The sequence below is a fragment of the Silene latifolia genome, chromosome 7 (assembly GCF_048544455.1).
Source record: "Silene latifolia isolate original U9 population chromosome 7, ASM4854445v1, whole genome shotgun sequence".
Taxonomy (NCBI): Eukaryota; Viridiplantae; Streptophyta; class Magnoliopsida; order Caryophyllales; family Caryophyllaceae; genus Silene; species Silene latifolia.
In genome coordinates this window covers 53223000-53233688 of record NC_133532.1, presented here as the reverse complement: position 1 = coordinate 53233688, position 10689 = coordinate 53223000, and positions in this window count along the sequence as shown.

Below are 10689 nucleotides of genomic sequence, written 5' to 3'. Positions count from 1 at the left end.
AACGAAGTGAGCTGGCTTTGTTAACCGATTGACAATCACCCAAATCATATTGTTACCTTTCTGTGTCTTTTGTAACCCCACGGTAAAGTCCGTAGAGATCGATTCCCACTTCCACTCGGGTACCTCAAGTGATTGGATCTTACCTTGTGGTCTTCATTGCTCACCCTTTACTCTCTGGCATATCAGACACCTAGCCACGAACTCAGCCACATCCCTCTTCATGTCAGGCCACCAAAACGTTTTCTTGAGGTCCTTATAAAGCTTGTCACCTCCTGGGTGAACGGAATAAGGAGTGCAATGAGACTCTGTCCTGATTACTCTCCTCAAGTCTGCATCATCAGGAACATACCATCTCCCATCAAAGCAAACACTACCATCTGTGTGGATAGAAAACCTGGAAACTGTGCCACTCTCTACTCTTGACTTCCATTCTTGGATCTTAGGATCAAGCTCTTGTTTTCTCTTGATATCCTCATACAAATCTGGCTCGATCGTCAAATCTTCGACGGTATCCCCTTTTCGAATCATGTGGATCCCCATCTTGGTCATCTCATCCCGCAGCTTCAACAAGGACATAGCTGTACACAGCGAATAGACACTCTTCCTACTTAAGGCATCAACAACAACATTAGCCTTACCCTCGTGATAGATGATCTCCATGTCATAGTCCCCAATCATCTCCATCCATCGCCTCTGTCGCATGTTAAGCTCTCTCTGAGTGTAGATATATTTCAGACTCTTATGATCTGAAAACACCTTAAAGGTTGCCCCATAAAGATAGTGCCTCCAAATCTTAAGAGCAAAAACAACCGCGCCCATCCAAATCATGAGTAGGGTATGTGGACACGGGCCACGAGGGCGCTTGAGACAAGCGTTGCATTTGTGGAGTCGCCACCAATTTTATGGGAAATTGGAACCGTTCGAATATCTCATGCCATGTCAAGACACAAAGTAGTGACATGAACACTAAGAACTCGTTACCCTTAGCATTCTATGTCTAGAATGACTCTCGTGGATGCCAATGAACATGGATGTTCACAGAGATCTGGAGTAAGGGGTGAGGGTACGTATTAAGAAGTCCTTTTACTAAACACCTAATCCCACCCGCCTCGATAGCGGCCTCTACTAATGATTAGGGAAATCGTCCATATTTGATATGTTGTCGTTTATATGCATGCAATGCAACATCCACAGATTAATCCTAGCATGCGATTTAAACTATGTTGGTGGACAAATAATATAGCACATATTAATGTCGAATTAGGGTTTAGAATTAATTACATATGAAAATAAATAAATAAATCATACTCCCTCCTATTTTAAATAACTCTCCCTATTTCCTTTTTCATCTATTCACAATACTCTCCCCATTTCCTTATTTGGTAAACTTTTATACTTATTTTAATCACCCCACCCCACAACAATACCCTACAATACTCATACTTTATCTTATTTTAATCACCTTACCCCACAACAATACTTATTTTAATCACATAATACCTCCCCTCTCTCCAATCTCCTACCCCACTACAATACTTTACCATATAATACCCCCTTGCCTTAAATCTCGTGCCCTCCATGAAAAGGGAGGGTTATTAAGAATAGGAGGGAGTACATATTAAATACAATAAATAAATAGGGATGAATAAAATCACAATGAATTACAATGGATGAATTGATTTACGTCAAAAATATACTTAAGACGGACGATTTGAGGAAAATAAAGAAAAATAAAATAAGGTTAGAAAATATGGACAGATTAGGGGTGATATTACGGCTAATAGTCAGTTAATTACGTAATTAAAGGATTAAATCAAAGCAAGAACGGAAATTCAGAGACAGAACTCATCCCGGAACAGGCGCAACATTGCTGCGTCCCTTGGAAGAGGCGCAGCTTTCACTACGTCTGTTCCTGAGGTGAGTTCTGGCTATGAAGTCAGAACTACGAGTTCGTTAATGTTTGTTGGTAGGTTTAAGGATTTATTATCGATATTTGACTCGAGTGAAAGTGATTTCACATATTAATTACATATGAAGTTGTCATAAAAGCGATAAACATGAATTAAAACGAACTAAGAATGAATTAAAACGAGTTAAAACTAATTAGGTTTATATACGAAGACGGAAACGAATTTAGAAAGACATGATAAACTGGAAATAAACAATGAAAACATGTACAAGAGTTGAACTCCAGAAACTGGATATGAATGAATCGAATCTTTAAAAATCCGGGTTTGAATTTGTGACGAAAACCCGCAAATATTAATTATAAGGGATTTAAGTCGGGGATTTAAGCCAGAAATAAAGCGTGATAATTATTAAGAATGTATTAAAATTTATTATGTATGAAGAAAAGAAAGAAAATAAGAAGGTAAAACGAAAGAAACGAATCAACAGAAAAACCGAGGAAGAAGAAGAAGAGCAGAAACAGCGGTAGCCTCTGGAAGAGGCGCAGCAGATGCTGCGGCTCTTCGAAGAGGCGCAGCTGTTGCTGCGTTTCTTCTTGACGTCTGGTTACTGCTAATCCGTAAAAACGGCTTAATAATAGGGTTTTAGAAGTCGATTTTAAGCATACTTTTGACGTAAAATCTTACAATAATTGGTACAAATAAAATACAATAAAAAAATGGGATTTACACCCTCAGACTTACATGTTTGACGAAACGAGATTAACTAAGTTAACGATTAGTGATTGCTCGACTCGAATGTATGAAGAAAGTGCCCTCGTTAGAGGATTTAAGTTAAGTTGATTGATGTGTAGTGGTCAAATTGGTTGGTCATGCAACGTGACTGGAACTCAGAATGATCTGAGCTTATGTGGTTGATTGATCAAGAACGTAGGCGTCGAAAGTTTAGAGCACGGTCTTAGAATGCAAAGGGAGAAGAGAAGGGCGGACACTCGCGTGAAAAATATGTGGAACGAAGGTCCCTATTTATACTAAAAAATGTGAAGAGTTATGGAATGACTCAAACTTTGGAAATAAATCACGGAAAAAATCGAAAAATAGGCAGAAACGAGCTGGGGAAGAGGCGCAAGAGCTGCTGCGATCCTTCGAAGAGGCGTAGCATCTGCCGCGTCATTTCCCCAGTGGTTTCCTCCTGCGGAAGAAAGAGTTCCGCGTTTCTTTTAGGGAATTGCGGTGGATCTCAACTTCCTTATTTCTTAAAATAAGATTTTCGGGATACATTTTATTAAAAGATATAAAATTAATTTTTGGAATAAATATCCGGAATATTCTAGGACATTCCGACTCGGCATTTTAAACGGTTTCTTAAAAAATGAAGCAGTTTTTTTACCCGGACTCCAAATGAACTCTAATTACTATCAAAACGACTGTATCGGTGCGTAGATGATGACCAAGGGGTAGACCCAAGTGTTTGAGCTATCACTTGACGATAAACTTATGAATTGTCATAAATCATTCCGCGTACCAAACATGCGGCCCAATCATCACTGGGTGGTTGGTGGGAGGTGTAGAAATGAGGTATCTACAGAGCCCCCACTTTGACTCAGGCTTGGACAAGGCGAAAGTCAAAGTATAGCCATCAGGTCAATCGAAGATTACAACCTGACGACTATGGCGACGTGAGGCATCTCAAGGGGTCTGAGCCAAGGACCTGTCGTCGGGAACATTTTAGAGTCTGTCGACTATCGGGGAGGGTCGTTTAAAGTCCATTAGACTACGTAAGGAGGCTCGCCAGCCATAAGAAGAGATCATACCTGAGACTTCTCTCGAGGTGTATGGCATGAGAACTTCTGGAGAACGACACCTTTGCCGATTTCCGTGAGGAAACAAAAAGTATTGAGGACAGCAGGACGTCGGTAGAAATTGCTGGAGGAATTGGCTTGCGTCGGTCTCAAGCGAACTCTCGTTGGGGAATATGTTGATGATTCTGTCTGGATTGAACCATTTCTGGGAATCTGCTGGTGTCTGTGATGTGACTCATATTTGAGCACATTTAGTCCCCAAATTAACCTCGTTCCTATGCTTTATAACACTTATTTGGGTCATTTCTTGTCTTTAGTTTCCCATTTTGCATATTATTTGAGGTTATGTGTCCTTGGTAGGAAAGGATGGCTAACCTTGCATTTATGAGGCGGAATGGAGCTAAATTGATTGCACCTAATGACCAAGCATCAAAGACAAGACAATACTAGAGGCCTAAGTAGATAATAAAGTGAAATGGGCAATGATGAAAGGATCCTTGCATCCCCGAAATAATCCTTGCGGATTATTAAGGAGGAGAAGCTGTCTACCCAGGAATCCGAGCGGGTCAGGCACGATCCGGGCGTCCCGCAGCATCAAGATCCGAGCGTCTTGGGCCCAAGACAAGCGTCCTGTAGCTCAAAGATCCGAGCGTCTTCCCCTAGGATCCGCTCGGATCACAAGTCAGAGAGCCCGGGCCCTACCTCAAGACGGGCGGATCGTGGCAAGACTAGCACGGGAATCTGCTCATTTCCTTCGAGAGGAGCATTTCCTCAACTTTTCTTAGGGACTTATTAGTCATTTAAGCCCTTAGTAACACTAATATTTGTACCTAATCTTTAGTATAAATACCCCTTTGTACTACCTAGATTAGCATGAATTCTAGGCTCTCTTAAGCAATTCTAATCCATCCTTAATCACTTTGTAATTCTCTCAAATTAGTCTAAAGATAGTTGTAATACAATTTCTCAATATTAATCATATCTTAATCTTTCCTTAATTTATTTATTGTTCTTCCTTTATTTTGGGTAATTAGAAGACTATTTGGGTTTATTTGGAGGATTGACAACCTTCCATCAATCGTCAAGTACTTCTATTATTCTTTGCTTTATTTTTGGAATCATCTTCATAGGTATAATTCTCTCTTAACCTTGTTTAATTATTGTTAATCACTTTCATTTATTCATTATGTTTTGCTTTGTTAGTATGATTGACAACCTTATTAACATGTTAAACTTGATCATGAGTGAGTAGTTTCCTTAGCTAGGGTTAATGGGGAATTAGGGGAAACCAACATGGGGAATGATTCATGCTTAATTTAATATGTTTTCATAATTAAATTGCTTGCTTGTTATGATTTCACCTTATGCACATGTTATGTTTGATGAAATGCGAGCCTATGAATCTTTGCATTTTTTACCCATCACCTATCTTTTCAATGAGACTTGTAAGCTTATACACCAACTCGAGCCTCATTAGACCATGCATATAGTTGAATATAAAGGATTAAGTTGACTTGTAGGTGTTGTACAATCTAATCGATTCGGCTCCAGGACCCAAACCTTCCTAGGGATTGTAAGCTTATACACCAACTATGACACCCCGCGATAACGCGGAAAATATAACTAATAAATTAAAGCGGAAATTTGTGATATTTTAAAAACTTTTTGGTTATTAGTTAAAGATTAACACGCGGGTGCCAAAATGAAATGAAACAAATACAATAATAGACAAAATTAGCTTATTACAATACAAGTCTAGAAGGCGGGGAAAAGATATCCCACGAATAAACATATAAAGGGTTTCTAAACTAGAAACTAAGGTCCAAGGGTTTAGTTCTCGCTAGCCCACACGTCTTCCCCACGTAAGCATCTTCACAACCTGTCATTCATGTAAACATGAACGTCACAGTCAGTGGGGAGTAATTCAAGGTTCTCCCAGCCACAATATGTCGAAATGAACATAAGAAAGACCGTAAACAAACAATCATATTAGATAAGACATGAGTGAATCGAATCATAACTAAACATGGGATTATACGTGTTTAAACCGACAAGAGTAAAAGAAATGATGGAATAAACAAGTAAGGCATAAGCAACAATAAATAAATGGAAAAAAGGACAAGGAAACCGACACGGCCACTTAGCCACGAGCACGTATTTCAAGGAGATATGACCAAAGTAACCATCCAAATAATGCAAGACATTTACTACTCTTAGACTATAATTTCCCCGGGTAGGACTACGATAATGATACGGTCCTAGTCTAAATCTGCAGATTCTCGGGTGTACATCCCGATTCGACGTGCGCCAAAGACAAAGACGCACCCAAGACTCGACTACTAAGGAGACCGAGTACCCCAATCGCGAAAAGACACGAAAGTGGCGGAAAGACTAAGATAAGACTCACTTGCGTAACAAAGACAAGTGGCCAAAAGCCGTACTTGCGCGAACAACACAAGTAGGCCAAAACCGTACTTGCGAACAAAGACAAGTAGGTCGAACCCGTGCTTGCCAGAACAGCACAAGCAGGGCAAAAATGTATGTCAAGCATATACGGTGGTAATATGGCATTTCTACAAGAATACGACTCTTACAAGTAATTATTTATAATAACCTTTTCATGCTTGTAAAATATAAATAAAAATTTCATTTCATAATTATACATACCGGTTAAATAGAATAAACAAGTACAACAAAGAAGTACATGGGACGGGATTATTAATGTCACACTCATACTTATGGCTTGCATCTCACCATAAGTACGGATGGGAACATCGGTCCCGACGATCATATCGCAACTAGAGGGCCTATGGCTCACCTCTAGTGTCCGATAGGACCACGACTCACACCACCGAACAATACAAGACATTATCAAGGATATGACCCTTCACAAATAATTAACAATAAATATCTCATACTTGTCTTATGCAGATAAATATTTCATTTTATAATTTATCATGCCGGTTAAAAGAAATATAATGAATGATAATGGATAATTTTACGTTATATGGAATATACGGGATAAAATGTGACCAAGTTCAAGTGACCCATTTATGAGCCAAATAAATAAATCATGTGAAATCCAATGAATGGACTAAAATAAGCCCAATTAAATAAATAAGACAAGCCCAATAACTGAATTATAAGGAATCCAGCAAAATGAATATGTGAAGGAGCGATATTAACGAATTACGTTATATAAAATATGAGACGGATATTAAATAATTCGAGTAAACCAACTTGGCACTAATAGTATCCATAATATAGATGTGACCCAACTAACCCAAAATATGTGTGCAAGCCCAACTAAATCACCATGACAAGCCCTATTAAAAGACCATACCACACCTATATGGCCCAATAACATATAATATAAAACAAGCCCAATATGACTCATTACTTTATAATGTGACGAGTACATGAGCATATTTGAGACGGTAATTTAAATAATTAAATAATGGGATTTTATAAGTATAAACCATAAAAGATAAATGTTTAAATAAACGAATTTAACGAATTGCGTTTTATAAAGACACGAGACGGAAATTCAAAAGTTTCAAGGAAATTAACTAGCGCCAACCACCCAACCCACGATTTGAGGATTGGCTGCGCAACCCATAATCGAACTCGAACCCCGGCTAGACACGGCCTCACGAGACTCCACAGAAGGCCCATAAAACTGCCTGCTCAACCCCATACTGCAGCCCAACCGCCCGTTACCATCCACACACACACACGGTCCCCAAAACAGAGGACGAAATCAATAAAAGGGACGATAAATAAGGGCGGAAAGTCTAGCAGATAAGTGATTTCAGACAAACAACCCAAAGACAAATTTGAGACGGAGTGAGTACGACTTAAACAAGGATGACGCCTTTAGATTTCTGCCATAAATAAGCCCAGAAAACCAGCAAGATAAGCATACGGTTACTCGAAATGACAACAAGTGATACTCGGGTTTCGGAGGTGACAAAACCAGGACAATTAAGCCATGGGAACGACTAATCACCAATTAAAATGACCACAAGCTTAACACAATTAATTCCATACATGAGAAAACACATAAAGATTAAAACTTTAAGACGAATGAGTATAAAACCGAGTTGAAGGGGATGGAATATCGACTCATTGTCGAGTAACCTATCACCGTTACCTTAACTCTTCGAATTCCCGAGTAAAAGCGTCCATAACATGAGCCTATCTTCAGTCTTCAACTAAAAAGGAGGAAAGACGAGTAACATGGGTCACAAAACCGAGTTTGTAAGAAGATGCCCATTTCGAAAATTCAACAAAATATGAGCTTTCTTACCTTAAAAGAATGAGGAAGGAAAGGGGAAGCTAATGGTGCAAGAATTAGAGCATTTAGTTAAGAGATGGAGGAGAAATCTGGGTTGGAAAGGGGGGGCGAAAATGGCGTGTACGGAGCACTCTGATTTTGTTGCTATTGCTGCGTTTCCAAAATGAAGGAGGAAGAAAGAGGGGGGTGGGGGTCACGGTATTAATAATAAGGGTAATAATAATAATATATATAATAGTAGTATTTATAATAATATGTAATAATAAATAAAGGGAGAGTGTGGGGTGGATAGGGTGTGTTTGTGTGTCGATTTTTGGTTGTTTCGAGTTTAGATTAGATTCTCAATAGAAATGTGACGGTCCAAGCTAGACGGAAATTAAGACGGGAATTATTATTATTATTGTTGTCACTGTTATTATTGTCCGACTAAAAATATGTATACATTTATTCTTATATAAATTATGCCTCAAAAATATAATTTAATAATACGTATTTTTATAAAAATGAGCTTTCATATAATACGTTTATAAAAATCGTGTTTGACATAAAATTAATTAAATTGAAGAATTCAAAAATATGAAATAAAGTAATCGAACAGTTTAATAAATTTAAAATGTCAAAATGGAAAATTCGCGGGTGTTACAATCACCCTAACATTTAAAAAGTTTCGTCCTCGAAACTTGAAAGTAGAAATGAAAGGTTATGAAAATAAAACTAGAATTGGAATCGGTAATCAAAACATTTAAAAGGTTACTTATCGTAAGAATTAAAATTCTTTCAAAAGCTTCAAATAAAATTTCCCGACAGAACCAAGTCGAAAGGGTAAATCATTTGTATAAATCATAATCAAAACACTTTCAAAAACAATAACGAAGAGTTTTCAAAAGTGTAAGTCTCATTCATGGAACGAAATTATTCTTGTCGTGCACACAAGAACGCTAACCTCCCAAGTCAAAGACGAATTTAAAACAAAATCAATTCGCCGACAAGCGTAGAACAAGTTATTAAACGTCTCTAATAACGAGTTCTAGCATCCGATCAACGTCAAAATTAAAAGAAAAAGTAATTCACTAAAATTTTCTCTTGCAAAAGCCAAAATAGAAATGAAGATTTCACCTTTAAGCTCAAAAGGGAGTCAAAATGCTGAAAATGTAATATTAAATTTTGACAAAAAGTGATAAATAGATCAAAGTTAATAGAAATTGGATAAAATTTAAAGAAATCTCGGGTTTAACAATTAAAATCATGATAAAGAAGTCTATACACAAGGAACAAATATGGAGTTAAATCAAATTTTTATTTTCAAATCTTTAAAGTAGGTAAGGTTTTGCAAAGGTAAAATCAACTCTTAACAACGAATCAAAAATGGTAGCTTGAAAGTTTAGGAATTGGACAAAAGAAAAGTAACTAGACAACATAGATACCGGTATGCGAAAAGGATTCAACTTAATTAATCAAAAGGGCTATGATGAATTTCATAGGGCAAAGATTGAAGTCGACTCAATAATAACGTCAAAGGTAGAGATTTTATAAGTCACTAGCATCAAATTTTAAGGAGGAGCATGATGAAGCAAGGAAAAGAGGTATGACGATAATGCTTATGCTCAAGGAAGAAAAGGGATTTAGACAACAAGGAAACGCCAGATACTCAAACCTCAAATAACGACATCAACCTAAGCGGTCCCGAAAACTTCCTAACAACAAAACTCATAACCATAACATTCCCAAGGATTTCCTCAAAAGACTTACGTTATTTCATCCTAAGTCATTCCATGAAACAAGGTACTCCACTATAAGTGTAATCTCATCACTCTAAATCCTCAATCATCTACAAACAACTTCCACAAGATCAAGCTCAAGGTTTCCGACAGAGTTATACTTATATCCAACTAGTGTGAACCACGGGTTTCTCAAAATGGTAAAATCCTCAATCAAAGTTCCGAATACTAAGCTCTAAATTCCCAAAAAGGGTTCCTAAAACATTCCACAAGGTTCTCATATAAGGCAAGGTAGCAACATGTCAACCTAAAGTCTGAAAAAAAATCAATGAGATCTCGAGTTTCTCTATCCTTTTACTCATTAAGGATTCCCAAAAGCGGACACTCAACAACAACATCATCCCATCATCTCAAATACTCAATGTAACTTCAAGGTCTATAAAATCATAGGGTTAACAAATTCTTCTCAATACTAAGTCTCTCTCAACTCAAGAACTCTCAAGAGCCAACTAATATCAAATTACATCGCCAATCCACTATAGTCATCTACATCCCAAAATGTATTCTTTCACATCTGACATCCTAGAAATTTACTTACCATCGAGTTCTCAAGGTCTTAGTTGTAACGACGCTTTACCACTTGAAAATTCCTAAAACCATAAATTGAAACTATGTTCTTTAACCTAACAATTGGTGTCAACCATACCATTATCCTTTCTAGTTACTAAAACGAGTGCTAAGACTTCCCAACAATGTAGCTTACTCTCACGCTCATACCATACCTCAAATAGTAATCAACATCACTCACTTAAACCAACTAATAATCCCACCATTAGCTTTTCTCATATGGTTATACACGTTTTCAAACTCTCATGTCCAAAGTGATTATGGAAGCCAATCAAAAACTCGACTTACTTAGTCAATCCTATATCCTCAAATCCACCATTCAATTTCATCCACCTTAG